Source organism: Ceratosolen solmsi, unplaced genomic scaffold (assembly GCF_000503995.2).
Source record: "Ceratosolen solmsi marchali unplaced genomic scaffold, CerSol_1.0 scaffold13, whole genome shotgun sequence".
NCBI lineage: Eukaryota > Metazoa > Arthropoda > Insecta > Hymenoptera > Agaonidae > Ceratosolen > Ceratosolen solmsi.
The window spans coordinates 146,961-163,098 of NW_011948418.1; the positions used below are offsets into that span (position 1 = coordinate 146,961).

At 37.2% G+C, this 16,138-nt stretch overlaps 1 protein-coding gene across 6 annotated transcripts in view; it reads right to left on the reverse strand.

The window, feature by feature from the left end:
* LOC105360079 (serine/threonine-protein phosphatase 4 regulatory subunit 1) overlaps positions 1–16,138 on the reverse strand; it is a 316,542-nt gene that overhangs the window by 36,951 nt on the left and 263,453 nt on the right. Inside the window, exon 1 of one of the 6 annotated variants that reach the window (XM_011496865.1) lies at positions 8,260–8,315. The exons of the other annotated variants lie outside the window; for them this stretch is intronic. The gene's annotated coding sequence lies outside the window, so the exon portion shown is untranslated. Of the gene's footprint in view, positions 1–8,259; positions 8,316–16,138 lie in introns of those variants that run through there. 6 annotated transcript variants of the gene reach the window in all.

Here is a 16,138-nt window from a genome sequence, read left to right on the forward strand (position 1 = left end):
AAAATTGTTCTTTCCCTAATCTTCGTGAATTAAATAATACGAATGCTTAAATAAATTTTGTCGTATTTATTAATATCACAAGAATATTATAAAGTATAGGAAAAATAAACTGTACTGTTGTGATATTCTAAATATTTTTATTGTACTTTTAGCTTGCTTGAACATGCATGAATTGCACGTTTTGTAATTTCAAATCTAAAATCTTGTCAACCATTGCTACCAAATAACACGTCACTTCCGCACACTTTACGCTTGATGGATCAGTCTACTAGCATTAAAATAACAATGCAAACTAAGATTGTACGCCTGATAATTGGATTTTCTTTTATACTATTTTGTCGTTACATATCTATGCTACTTAGTTGCTTCTGAAAAATGCTATTCCTTTCTCTCTTTCTGCCAAATCTTTTTTCTTCTCTTAAAAGAGAAAAATGTGAGCAAGAAACTGGAGCAAGACAGAGAGACATCGACTGTAATTTAGGTTTAAAAATTATTGGCAAAATATATTATTCATGCAGCCGAGTGTCTATACTTGAATCACGATGGGCAGGAAGAAACCATAAATAAAATGTCGGATTGCTTTATTAATGAAAATGTTAGAAAATTAAATAATTTGAATTATCAATGAATGCTAGAATATCCTACAATCTGAATTGATAATTTTGTAAACAGGTGCTGTATGAATTTTTAACTTAAATTTCGTAACTTCTGAAAAAGTGCAAGTAGAAGATGTTTCGTTAATAAAAGTTTAGTAATTTTGAAACTATTAAATCTGCATTGTCTTTCGGATATGCATACCTGAATTAATAATTTTATTAATTCAAAATTCAAGAAACAAAATATAAATTTGAGTGTTGGTTGATAGTAATAACAATCCGTATAATTCAAATGGCTCTTAAACGACAATAAATGTTATTTTTATTATTTTTAAATACTTATAAAAGTTGAGAGAATCTAACTTTTAAGAAATCCGCCGATTCATAATTAAATAAGAACCTTATGGATTTAAAATAATTAGAATAAAAAAAAAAAAAAAAAAAAAAAAAAAAAAAAAAAAAAACTACAGAAAATCCATAAATGCTACTTTTTAAATAAATATTAGAATTTCCAGAACTTTGGCTCATTCTATCGTCGTTATTAATTTCACTTTTCTTTAATCAACAGAGAAAGAAAAACTCGAGTCATCTACCTTTATGCGAGCATCGCGTGTGTTCAATTTGGTGAGACCCGTCGATGTGCTCTATTCATTAAATATATTGAAAAATGAACTTTGTTTTATTAGCTTTCATTATTTATTTATAGATCTGACTGTGTTTTAAGTAATCCTATTTTATTTTCAGCCCCCCCCCCCATTACTACAGTGATACTGCGAAAAATAAATTTTGACAATCATTTTAATAAAAAGGCTATTTTATTGATTTTATAAACATGTAAATAACCAAAAAAAAAAAAATTGTGAAATCGTCCCAAGAATATATACAAATTTGCCATTGACACTTATACGTGTAAATAAAATAAAGTTATTAACAAATTCTCCATTGCGATTGTTCAACTTTACTTAGCGTTACGGTACTTTGATTATTTATTAAATAATTTTAAAATTAAATAGACTCGAAGAGTCTTACATGGGAATATCCAATGAATAAGATTTAAAAGATAAGTCGTTTAACACCTAGCCGATTACGTACTGATTTATAGGGAGATTACTTTGAATTGTTCTGTAATATCACAGTACAGTGTGTTCTCAGTGTTGCGTTATGTAATAAATCTTTTTTTTTTACTGTATTACTCGCATGAGTTTAGAGGCAATTATGTCATTTTATAATTTACTATTATACTACTCATTAAAGTGAATGCTATTGACTAGTTTCGGCAAGATGGAATGAACTACCTACATTATACAACCAGATATCTCAGTAAACGTGTGTGAATATTTATTGATCATAATAGGAAAATTTCAGAATCATTATCATAATTACTACGGTAATTTCAAAATAAAGAGGAAAAACGAAGCTTAGCTCATAAGGCCATGAGTCATTCATTCATCGCAAAATTATCCGGTAATTTTCCTAATAATTTGCCATTGGGTGTGACCCCCCACCTCGAACTTTCACATTTATCGATTCGAGGCTAAAGATAAATTTGAATAATTATCGATTAATGGCAAGTATATAAAAAAATATTAGACCGCCTGAGTAATGCAACACGGTCTATGAATTATCAAAGAATTTCCAGTATTGACAGTGATTTCATGATTTTCACTTACTCTTTACTGGTCAATAAAATGTCGCGCCCCGATTTATTCACGCGAGACGCTCCAGGCTTTTTGATAAGCTCGTCGCTCGGGTGAGACTGAAACGCGCCAATTGCCGGCGCGTGCCGAGGGTCGCCGAAAAGTATGGCCGCTGCCCCGCCGCCGCGCTTTTCCGCCTCGCCAGGTGTGCGCCCGCAAAATGCGCACCCACTAGGCGCACAAATCCGCCTGCGCATTGGGCCGCGTGTCTCAGTCAATCTGACCTAATGTCCGGCGTCACGGTCCGGGGCCGACGCCCGCGCACCCGGGAAACAGCACTCGCTCGCGCATCTACACCCCCCCCACCCGCCCGCCGCGCCGCACCGCGCCACGCCACGCCACGCCACGCCACGCCTCGCCCCACCAACAGCACGGGACGCAACGTTCATCATCGGTCTTTGGACTCGAAATTATTGGCCCGATCGCACCGGTTATTTTCGTATCGCGAGGGAGGCATTGGCGGATATCGCGCGCGTTGCCCTTGACTCGCCGAACGTCGTGACGGTGGCCGCCAAGGGAAACGATTTTCGAGCGTTTCTCAGCCGATTCTATCGTTTTTCTAGTTTTTACATTGTATTCTCTCTCTCTCTCTCTCTCTCTCTCTCTCTCTCTCACTATCTCACTTTCCGTCATTTACATGCCACTGCTTACAGTATTGATTCGCTGTTATGTTTTGAAAATATAGGATTCCGAGCTATCGGAAAGGAAAGGTTGCGCAAGAAACTTGCAAGAATTGTATATCTTTTATTTAAGAAAGTTATGGTTATTCAATGTCAGCGATGAAACTTAAAGCTGCCAAATTGAATGGATTTGTCGATAAATATACTCGGCCACGACATTATTATTATACTCAATTTTATTAGGAAATATTAAATAGAATAGAATTTCTTTTTGCAACTTTTATCGCTCGTTTATCCTTTATTAATCCTTTAATAGTGTGTTATTGGAAGACATACGTGACTGGGTCTGATAAATTTATATCGGCTTGTGGAGCCTAATTGGCATCGTTTCTTCGTCGTAATGCCATTCGTCAAAATATTCATACGCTTGAACGACACGTACAAATGTATTATCTCTTATGCGAGTAAATAGATGATATCCCCCTTCACTTGTTACGCAATCAGAAAAATTTTCACACAACATTTTCAAATTGTGCAAATTTCGCGATACAAGAAATGCATTTACAATCAATTTATTTCGAAACTTACTTTTTATATCGAAATGAGATCTTACATTGTAGCTCTAGGGGACGAGTTTATGAAATCAACGGTAGCGTGCATATCGCGATTCTATTTTCTAATAACTAGGCAGTTCGAAATATCAAGTATAGTCCAATTATAATGGAAGTAAACCGTACACAATTGCAAAAGATCGATGCCATACGAGCAATTTGGCCCGTTGATAATACGAGCGTAAAAATAAAAGAATCAAGACGAGGAGTGGTGGAGTCGCACGTGTTCGTGTAAACAGAACGAGTATCGTTCGACGAGAACAGGAAATTCCAAAGGGCTGTTAAATGCCCCGTTAACGACGCAGAGAAGCATTTCGCTGAGCACTAAGAGAGCTAACGAGCTAACCATCTACAGTCATCGCCGCGCGTCTCGTAAAAGTAAAAATGAGCAGTCGGGTACACTTCATAAACGGACTTTCTCCGCGCGACAGGAAGAAAAATTTTCTCCCAAAGGTTCTTAAAGAGCCCCACCCAGCCCTGCCCCTTCCAGCACGAGCATCGTTTTCGATGCTCTAAGCTCCCTTAATTATGTCTCACTCCTGCTAATCCTCGAGCTCGTCTCCTAATCTACTGCTCTACTGGAGGATTTGCAAAATTTTTCGCTATTAGCTCGTTGCGCCCCCCCCGTCGCCCGCCAACCAACCACCGTCAATGTGGGTAAAATCTTTTACCCATAGGAACAGTGTCAGATTCGGTAATACACTGCATTATTTACAAACGGAATATTGAGATTTTTGTGAAAAATTTTCTAACCCCAGAATCGTAAATCGTGTAAATTGTGTGATTTTGTGTATTCATAAACATCTTGCAATATAATTCACTTTACACTTTGTGAGTCTATCCGTTTTCTACACTTAACATTTATCAATTCAGCAACACGCCTAGCGTATAAATAAATTTAAAAATAGTCTTTTCATTATTATTTACGAGCTCACTTTACAATCGAATTCTGTATTTACAAGCTGCCCAAACAGGTAGATTTTTCAAAATATTACCTGCTCCATTGCTCTCATAAATACTGTATTATTTAGTTATTTTATTATTTATAAATGTTTATCATTATTGACATTTTTCCACCTCGAATTGTACATAGTATTTCAAAAACTCTTCATCAAGTGCTTACGACTATATTGTTCTTTAATTATTCAGATTCCTCATTTGTGATTACTTAAAATTTTAATATTATATTGCATTATTATTATAGTGCTATTTAATCAGAAATAATAACTTGCTCATTTTCAGTTTAATTTTGCAAAAATGCATAAGTTAAAAAATAAAAAATCCACTTTAAAATCTTACATTAAAACTTCAAATCATGATATACTCGTAAAGTACTTTCGATTTAATTTAAAAAAACAAATAAAAAACAAAAATGCTTAGGAAAATAGTAAATCGTCTAAGTACATATAAATCATATAATATTAGCAAGACTAGGACATCAAGACTGCTTGCACATTCGTAATTCTGCTCGTTACGTTTGATTAAAAAAGAAATTTAATCAGATTTCAAAAATTGTAGTAGATATTTCTGCAGCTAAACGTATTTGTTAATTTATAGATTTTTATTAATCAAACCTAATACTTTTCAAAAATTCATATTTGTTTCATTGAAATATGTTATAAATAAGAAAAGAATGCGTTAACTATACGAAACTATATAGATGCAAAAAAGCAGGAAAAGAAAGATGTAAAAGTGCGTAGGTAGACGCTTGGTCGTACTACTGCTATGACGCTCCCTCTCTCCCTCCCTCCCTCCCTCCTCTCTCTCTCTCTCTCTCTCTCTCTCTCTCTCTCTCTCTTTCTCTCCCTTACTCACTCACTCACTCAGTCAGTCACTCAGTCACTCGCTCACTCACTCACTCACTCAGTCACTCCCTACCTCACTCTCTTACTCACTCAGTCACTCAGTCACTCGCTCACTCACTCACTCACTCACTCACTCACTCACTCACTCACTCACTCACTCCGTACCTCACTCATTCGCTCACTCGCTCATTCTTGTACGTTCGTACTATAAAAGGGATAGTAGAGAAGAAGGAATGCTGTTGTTGTGCTGGGGCTGTTGCTGATGCTGCCCTGGAGAACGAGAGCGCGGGAGGAAAACAGGAGGGAGAAAAAGAATGAAATGACGAGAGAGAGAGAGAGAGAGAGAGAGAAAAGGATGGGTGATATAAGAAGTCCGGATGGAGCGTCGGAGAGAAGATTGCAAAGTTAATGCACCGGGGGAGAATGCAATGCTGTGTAGCATGTTGAGACAGTGGCAGTACAAAGAAGGAGTGGTTGGGGGGAGGGGGGAGAGGTAAACAGACAAACAGACAGACAGTCATCGGTGAAGGAGGCGGGATGCATGGGGAAGGGGGAGAGGTCGTAGAGAAAAAGACGCGCACTGTAGTGCGGTCAATTAACTATAATGCGTCTATAAAGTTGATCCGCTGACGAATAAGAGAAGGAGGGTGTTAGAATTGACGTCGAAAGCTGGGAATGAGCCAAAATGCGACATTCGACGGTATCATCAGTTATTTTCTAAGATATGGTATAATATAAGAGCAAATAGACATTAATAGATAAGAATAATAATATAGATAATAATAATAGTAATAATAATAATAATAATAATAATAATAATAATAATAATAATAATAATAATAGTAGACCCAATAATGAACGTAATGGATAAAATTGTATTTTATTTGCAACATTCGATATTCTAAGATATTCAGATCATGTAATAAATCATTATTCATTGCAAATTGATATTATAAATTCCAAGTATTATGCGAATGAGAATAATAACGACGACAGTAACAATAACAATGATATTAGTAATAATAATAAAAGTCGGTGGTGATAGTAGTAGTTGTTGTAGTAGTAGTAGTAGCAGTAGTAGTAGTAGTTGTTGTAGTAGTAGTAGGGACTGTGGTACTATAATGTGATAACAATCAAGCAATTTTATATTCTATGAAATTGTACATGATTATAATATATCAGGACATTAACACTCGTAGAGAATTAATGAAGCTGTACGATTACACCGATACTTTCAATTTATTTTGCTCATAAACCATGTAATTTTCATTCGGTTAACCACAAAACAGCCCGTTTCAACTATATTTAATGTCTTTATAAATACTTTGCAATACTATCTATAAAAATATCTTACAACGAACTTTTCCTTATTGTCATCGAAATAGTGTGTTAGAATGAGCCATAAATGATGATCGCCGGCTGCAATCTTTATCATTCGCCGATTTACGAGTCTGTGGGTGGCCAAGACGAACCACCAACCGCGGCACGCATTAATGAAAAGAGAGACTACGGATTTATACTCGATTGTTTGTTTGTACCGCGTAATAGTAGTTGTCGAGTGCAAATTACTTAAACGAACCATTAGAAATAGCATAAGTTATAAATAGCATATCATTGTAATTCCATTCATTGTTTTTAAACCCTAATAATAATATTTAATTTGACACCTGTGATGAAAGGAAAACCCTACACAATCAGGTCATTGCATGCCGATGAAGATGAAATGCAATTATAGGCGATTAAACAACGATCTTGCAGTGACTCATCCATCCGCAAAAGAACAATGGAAACGAAGCTGCCAATTGTCCGCAAGAGTCGCCGAAGATTCATCCAACTTGGTTCGCTCGCGCACGACCTTATCTGCGATAAGACAGCGAACAGCTGTACCGGCGGCGTTGCCCCCTTCTCCCCGCCCAATTCCTCCTTCTAGAGCCTCTCGTTACCGCAATCCGGCGAAAATTGTCATCAGTGCGCCCTCTAGTAAAGCCAGAAGAGCCGGGACGATTGTCTCTGGGAAAAGGCTCGAGGAGGTTTGCTTCATATGAGTCGAAAACTTAGTCTCTCTCTCTCTCTCTCTCTCTCTCTCTCTCTCTCTCTCTCTCTCCCTCTCGCTAGCCGATGCGAGCAGTACTCTACTTCACCCCTGAACGGACTCCGTGTATGCGTGTCCCCATGGCTTTTCTCGGAAGCCATGAGCTCGCGGAAGCTTTTGGCGCTTGCCGCCTGACCGGGCGGGCCGTGTAATCGTAAACTGCGCCTCGTAAAGTATTTCGGCCGGCAAGCTCAGCCCAAGTGGTGAACCCCGCCCTGGACGCGGCACATTGTATCGCGAGTGCGTGAGTGACGGATTCCCGAGACTCCGCGACGAGAACCGGCTCCCGGGGGCCTAAGGTGCCTCATCTATCCGACGAATGCGACATTCCGTTAAGGTATGGGGGTTCCTCGTCGACTGCTACTTCTTCCCTCGCGTAAGCGAACTTACTAGCATCAACTTCGTGTTCGCGACGCTCGTGTCGTTCTTTATTCCAGAGTGCGGTTCCGGGTTGAGAATATGAAATGGGCACGGTGTGTTGGAGATATTGATGTCGGGGAATTCAAACTTGTAACGGCGACCTGCTGGACTACCTTTTCCTATTCCGTTTTAACGAATGTTTAGTCGTGCGCTGCCCTAGTTTCATGATCGTAATGCGACTGTAACGATGCTTTTCATGTTTAATCGAGTTAAAAAAATTCGTGTACCCTTCGTGGGAAGTTGATGGCACTTTATAAGCGATGTCTAGTGATGTCTAGTGACTGTCTTTTAGTGATTTAATTTGATTAACAATCGTCGAGTCAAAGGCCCCGCATAATCTGCATTTAGCGAATCTTTGAACGTACATTAGACATATTGAAAAAATGCTTATTATGGCGATTAAATATTTTACACTTACGTTAATCATGAATGTACTGGATATTAAAGACATCTCTTATTATTGGCATAACTCACCTGAAACGAAAGAAAATGTAACGTTAAATTTGGCTATTAAATTATTGAGATAAAACATAAAATTACAACAAACTCAATGGCAATTATATATCGGCATAATTGATAAAACTGTCTTTATAATTCCAAATACCACATTGTTCAACAAATTCACCTGAACGACAAAATTACATATTGGTGAAATTACATTGTCGAAAGAAGAAATCGAAAAACTACTGCATTGTAAATAGGTAAGTCAAAGCGCCTATCGACTTTTGTCAATTTCTTGGGCTACAGTTTAGGAATTCGACAGAATGATTTGAAATAGTGTGTAATCGATACTATCGATTATCATGTATTGAAAAAAGGTAAAATTATTCATTTAAAGTGCCTCAAAGCAAATAGAATTTAAATGCTTGAAAAAGAAAAATATATTTAAGAAGAGAAGGAAAAGGGGGCAAATCACACAAAACAACAGACCTACTACTACATCTGCTTCAGTGAGCAAAGTCGCGCTCCTCCGAATCGAAAGAAATGGAGGGAGCAGATGGAGAAAGAGAAAGAGTAAACGAGCCTCAGTGAGAGAGACAGACCGATTGGGGGAGGGGGGGGGCGCTGGTTACTACGCCGCGAGTATATATACGAAAGCCAACGTGTGATCTCCGACGTAGTTGCTTGATGCAGTTCAGTCACTTCTCCCTCCCACGCGACCCCCCCCCCCCACTCTGAGAGCCGCTCCTTCTCCCGCCCGTCCGCCCGCTCATTCGTACACTAAATCGTTGTAGTAGTACACCGGTTGTGCTACTAGTATTAAAATTACTACAACTGTTACTACTATCAACATTACCAATGTTATTACTACCATTGGTAAGTGGTACGTTATGCCCCAAGCTAAACGTTAAAAACGTCAATTACGAGTTCTTATCAATTCTGGTTTAATTTCCCGTGTTTTGCAAATACTAAATATCGCTTCACTTTTTATCTTCCGACGTTTCTAATTATTAAAAACTGTAATTATTCTATCTAATTATTAATTAGAAAATATCTAATTATTCTAATTATAAAAATACACAGATATATATATATATATATATATATATATATATATATATTGTAAAATGTCATCCTAAACATAGTGTCTTTGATTAAAAGGCATATTAATCAACAATATTTTATAATATTTTATAATATTTTATGGGTTTCTTGTTAAAAAAAAGCAAATGTTTTTCATACGTACACATGCATTTGAAATAATACTTGGAAAAAAATTAAATTGAGAAAATTGAGGGATCTTGCATTATTTACAAGTCTCGAAACGTCATAAATACGGATATAACCGGAGAAAAGAAGGTAAACAATAATATAGAAAGATAAATGAAAGGAAGGAGGAGAAAATGCGAGTAGCGCGAGTATGCACACTGATAAATACGAAACTAATACGGGGGCACCGTAATATTGCGAGTGAGAAAGCATTTGTGCATGCTAGCGGTCGATGCACTACGCATGCGTATTGTACGCATATGCCGCGTCGAGCGCCAAGTCCCTGAATGAACCCTTCCCCTCCTGCGCCGTCTCGCCACTTCGAATCGCAAATCCCCCCTCGCAACGTTTCCATGCACATTCTTTCTCACTCACTGTCGCCGTCTAGCAAGAGCGAGTGAGAGTGACTATGAGCGAGCGAGAAAGAGAGAGAGTGAGAGAGAGAGAGAGAGAGAGAGAGAGAGAGAGCCAGAGGCGTTTTCAAAGCTTCCAGGTGCCACTGCCGACGGAAACGTCAGTGAGGAAAAACCGATGGTACTAGATATCACACAATTGTCGTTTCAAGTAAAACAATTCGAATTTTATTATAAATATTACTTATTAAGGTATTATTCGACATTATTAAGTCGAACTAAATAAAATAGTGAGTGGATTGCACTTATTAGCAAATCCTTCGCATAATAGTTCAGGGCTTTTTCCGCTATCTTCAATATTTTCTGGCAAAGTTGTAACTCCAAAAGCTTATAAAAAAAAGTACGACATACAATATACAAAATGCAATAAGTTAAATAGCCTTTCATGCGTTAATAATGAAAGTCTTCCTTTTAAAATTATTCGAATGATACAATGTTTATACGATTTAACTACGCTTGTATTTCATTATTACTATTACGTGCGCGCAACATTCATAATTTAAAAAATTCGCTTCTTACATTGAGGCGTGCACATGCGTGCCAGTTGGCCGAGTACATAGGCAGTGGGAGATAGAGAAAGAAAATGAAAGAGACCAATAACAGTAAGCAAATATGAGATGGAACATGAAGTATTACAACGTTGCATCATCTTTCGCGATAGTAGTGGTAGTAACTGATAGCTTATAAATACTGAACGACGCAACTTTCATGACCGATCTAGATGAGCTTCTTGGCAAATAAAGTTCCATTCATTTTATCTTTTTTTCGCCCAATATTTGTAGTATAATTATGAATGTTTCATTAAAACTAACATATCAATCATTTTTTCGCAATAAACATATTTTTATATTATGAACAGTTTCGATTACTTATCGAACGTTATTGCAGTAGCAAGAAAAAAATTTAAAAAAAAAATTGAATTGAATATTGTTAATGACATTGAATTGTGTTTTTCGACATATACGTAGAGGGGTGTAGTCCTACAGATTTGTTTTAGGCTATGTTTATTCAATTGATTATCATATTACAAGGAAAAAGTATCTTCAAATTAATTAAGAGCGACAAAATTGTTAAGAATACTATAAGAAGGTACGAGATTAGAAGGGAAATAGAAATAAATTAAATTTAAACGGTCGTAAATATAGGCTAAAAGAAGTAGGTTCCATTATTTCAAAGAACTAGAAATTTCCCGCCCTTTGGACTCACACGTTGCTCACTCTAAGCGCACAACATACACAATTTCAAAAAAATTTTCTCATAAACTTTTCATTCCAACTTTTCTATCATTCGTTTGAGATTAAGGGCAGTGGTATATTCTCGGGGCTTATTTCTGTCTTCTCTTCATTTCTTTCTCCACCAAGTTTTGTTACTATTTGCAGATTTATTTTTTGCCTCTCCAATTTTATCTTTTATCATTTTACGGTGGTCGTCCTCGTTGTTTTTACAACAAATTCGCATCTCTTTATTTAAACTTTGTGCAATTTGGACGAAGCAAGAAGTAATTGGAACTACCTATCGAAAGCTTGAACTTGTTATGTAAATCTTTAAAGACTAACAAGGAACTCTCTAAAATATTAAAGAGAATAAATGTCACACGCCGAAAAAAGTTAAATAATTATTAAAGATATTAGTTAACAAAGTATGTTATTGCTATTGATGTAAGAAAGGTAAAACACGAAAATTTTAAAATAGAAAGACTATTAAAATAAATTTTACGATTATAATGGGCGTCGTTTAATTTAAATTAATCATTTTTGTTAAACCACCTGGAGTAGCTATTAAAAATCGTATGAATAAATAAATGTAGGACGAATAAATTGACGAATGAAAGATAGGAGTCGGAATAAAATCTATCGTGCTAGCTGCAGTTTAAATTTCGATTTATTATCAGCAGAGAATAATCAAGTCGTATCGTCCAAAATTGTATAATAAACAGTCCCGGTAATTTAACGAATTTACAGGGTTAACGTGAAGAATCTGGAGTCAAGCGCCATCTGTAGTCGGACTACCCGACATAAAAGACTGGGGCGACCGCTTAAGCCGCCTTTGTATTTCGCATCGGCAAGTCTTGTCGGGGAAAGCAGTCGTCAAATCGAAAACATAACCTCAAAGCAATTTAAAGAAAACACCGCAGCGTGACAAAGCCGCTCGATTCTTAAATGACTACGGCCGATGAGACCTGTTACACGCCGTTCCCGGGGAAAAATACAGGACCCCGCCACTCCCTTGTCGCCGCCGAAGCCGATGCTCCTGGCTTCCCACCCCGAGACGCCGCCCGTCAACTTCGGGGGCTCGTTCGTTGCTTGCCGGCGTCGCAATCAAGTTTGGGTCGGTGGGTGACACGTTTCGTACGGCGTCTGTGGGGTTGGCGTACACACGCGCACGCACACGAATACACATACAGCTACCCCTGGTTGGGGTATTGATTTGTGGAGGGCGAAAGCTAGTCGGAGGCCTCCGCCCTTTTCTTGCGCCGGGTGAGAGAGAGAGATAGAGGAACCCACCGCCCTTTCATACTCCAGAGTACGACGTTTTTTACCTTCCTCCAATTTTGCCTTTTTACGCGCCACACTTTTCTCTCTTTTCTCCGCGATTGCCGTGATGCAATACTAATTCGAAACCGCTGCTCTGTGACTGCGTGTTGTGACTTTCCAAATTCTTAATAGCCCTTCGGACAATTAATATTGACCATACGAAATTTTCCATCATCTCAAATTTTGTTTTGCGTTACATTTGAATATATTTTTATAACCGTTGGTCGTATAAACGATTTTTAATTCTAATTCGGGATCTCGAACTAGTCAACAGCTAACTGAAACGTATTCCTATTATTAATTTGAGATGTAGAGATGTGAAAGTAATAACGTTGTCCGTTGCCATGCGTAAAGAGATTTTGATTTAATTTGAAATTTCCAATCTCGGATCAGAGCAATGTCACTTTATTGTCATTTTATTATGAAATGTCACATTGAAGAAGAATAATATATAATTCTGGTTGTTAAAATTTTCATTTACAGGCCTCTCATGCCTATATTATAAGTTTCACTTCATTAAATGTTCGATAAAAGAAGTATTCATCGAGTAAATTGTTCCTCTTCCACGACGCATTTTATCAGCAGTCATTGTTATTTTTTTACACATCAATCTATTACCATAAATAGCCATTACGCTTAATAATGCTTAACAGAATGTTATTAATGATGAATGTGTTTGTCATTCGAGAATAAAGAAAAAAAGCAATCATAAATATACTGAAAAATGTTGTATTCGGTTGTTTTGTTAGCCGAGGAACCTGAAAAAGGCATTGCCATTTCGTCGAACTATTATCTATTAAATTACGCCCAATAACAAAAATAGGCTTAAGTCATACGAAGATACGTGTGAATCTTGAGAATGAGAGGGGGAGGGGCGGGACATTCCTAATGTAATGTTGAATTCAAACATACATTATCGTATTAATGGCGGAAGACTTTGGAATAATGATAAGAAGTAATTATTATATCGTTGAATTCATTATGTATACTTGATATCACTATTTAATAATGAAAAAACCATCGTTTTCACATCGTTGGTAAATTTATAACAATTTTGATTTTTCTTTTATCGATAGAACATTATGGAATTTAGTAACTGGGAGGTATAATAATAACGTTGAGTAAGATAAGATAATTATCGGATATAATAGCTAATATATAATCATCGTTAATATTATATATAATTGTTATTATTGTCCTAATGAAACAATTATCGATGCTGTATAATGGACGAATCATGAGTCGTTCGTTTGCACCTTTGGAAATCTGTAATGCTACCCCATGCAAAATACATACATCATAATGGCGAGAATCATCGAAGAATCCTTCCCGATGCCGCCTTACAAAGCGAACAAAAACAAGAGCAGACAAGCCACATGTCTAGACGCGAATATATTGTCATCTACAAAGAGCTGTGACGCAAGTTTCGAGATGGCCCGGCCAAAGTAAAAAAAAGCGTGCGTCCGTCCATGCACAAAGCACTTGAAATTTACTCTAACGTTTTCCCTTCGAAGCATCGCCCTCCACACTTCTCACTCACTCACTCACTCACTCACTCATCCCCCCCCCTCCAACTCTCCCCCTCTGTCTATTATTGCGCGCAATATATGCACTACTAACACATGCTGGCGTATGCATCCTTTTGCACGCTGTTATTTCGCTTTCACTCGTCTCTCCCTTCCTCTCTTTGGCACGCACTTTCCATTGTCCGCGTCCGTACGCGCGCGATAGAGAGAGAGAGAGAGAGAGAGAGAGAGAGAGAGCGCGAGTGATAGAGAGTCGTGACAGCAGAGGGGACAGTGTGTATCCTTTGGGTGGGTCAGGGCCAGGGAGCGGGAGCCTCAAAAATACATTTGGGAGAGGGGAGTGGCAACGCGCTGCCGAGGGTATAGAGTTCGTAAAATTGAGGTCCTTGCACCCTGTTACTGTTCGCGAGACAACAGCAGCAGCCGGCAGCAGGCAGTGGTGTTAGTGATGGCGATAGTAATGGTGCTGGCGTTGGTATTGGTATTGGTATTGGTATTGGTATTGGTATTGGTGTTGGTGTTGGTGTTGGTGGTAGTAGTGATGGTGGTAGTGGAGGCGATGGTGGTGGCAACGATGGCGACGGCTGAGTCGAAACACGAGCCACGTCCACCTGGTTTTCTCTCTCCCTCATTCCATATTGCAACGTATGGGCGCGCGAGCGTTGAAGCGACACAATCCATTATTATGTAGGTACATAGGTAAAGTTGCTCTTATATTAATGGTGAGTGTTAATGAGGTTTTGGAGCACGACCTGGCGAGCCTCGTTCCTTGTATATTGTTTATAACGATGGCCGGCTCCTTGTTTATTGCCTTTTTATTTGGGGCAATTTGCGGCGAGTCCGGCGTCTTATCGCATGAAAATATATTTCCATAACCCTATCGGCCGTATCTGGAAGTACTAAAATTTAAGCAACTTCATTGAATTAATTCGAGTTTTTGCACTAAAAACGTGTACAATAAATTCTGAAAAGAATATCGATATAATGGTAAATGATAAAAATACGATAAAAGTTGTGAAAATTCGTCGATTAAGATGATTAAGATGAAATAAAACGTACGTAACTTTTTTTTTGTTTTTTATTTTGTTTTTTGCTCGCAACAATTTCTACGATTATGGATGAATTGATGAAGCAATTTTCATTGCCCATTGCAGTTATACAATGAAGCAATTGTTAATATTTATTTTATAAGAATTATTATTCCTCGTTAATTATAATAACGATCTAAAGAATTTAAAGGTTAATCAATCTTTTGTATTTGATGTTATCAATACTGGAATTTATTATTTAATTTGTGTTGTCGTTTTATGCACATTAATTTAATTACCTACGATGATTTATGAGAAATAGCAAAGCGTATATTAAAACGGTCTATTAAATTGTTATAATAAAATTGATAGAAATAACCATAATAAATAATTTTCAATTGTATGTTAATATTTCAATCTTCGTTAAAGATATTTTTCTTAATTTAATTACGTATCATATGTTTGTCAGTTAAGACGTTTATTAAAAGACAAGTCTCTGCTGAATACAACAAATATGATCACGCCAATCTTCCTTTTGTTAATAATCCGTTAAATGTCCGTACGATACCGAGTTTGTAAAATACTTTAATGCCGCCAGCCAACTAATTATGCGCATAACCTCTGGTGACTTTCGTATATGAAAGATGTCAAGCTAATTAATTATTTGAACGCTTGTACCTTCTGCGTCTTTGCTCTGTATAACTTAACTTCAAAGAGTTATACGCAAATAGAGTTTATAAAAAAAAAAATAAAATAATAAAAATATTAAAATTACAGAGAGAGAGAGAGAGAGAGAGAGAGAGAGAGAGAGAGAAACAATAGAACAAACGGAAGAGAAAGATAAACTTGTTAAACTCTTTGGAATTACGATAGACAGTTTTATCAGTATAAGGCATGAATTAGTATATTAATTGACTGTCATGAAAACTATTAAGTATAAACAATAATTTTACAACCGAGTAAGTGAGAGCATTGTACAGTGTTATTAATAACTTTATCTTAATATCGAGTCGTTGATAAAACATAATCTGAAATCTTAGCGGAAGCAAATGTACGGAGTGGAGGGGTAGGGGGGGGGGGGGGGGG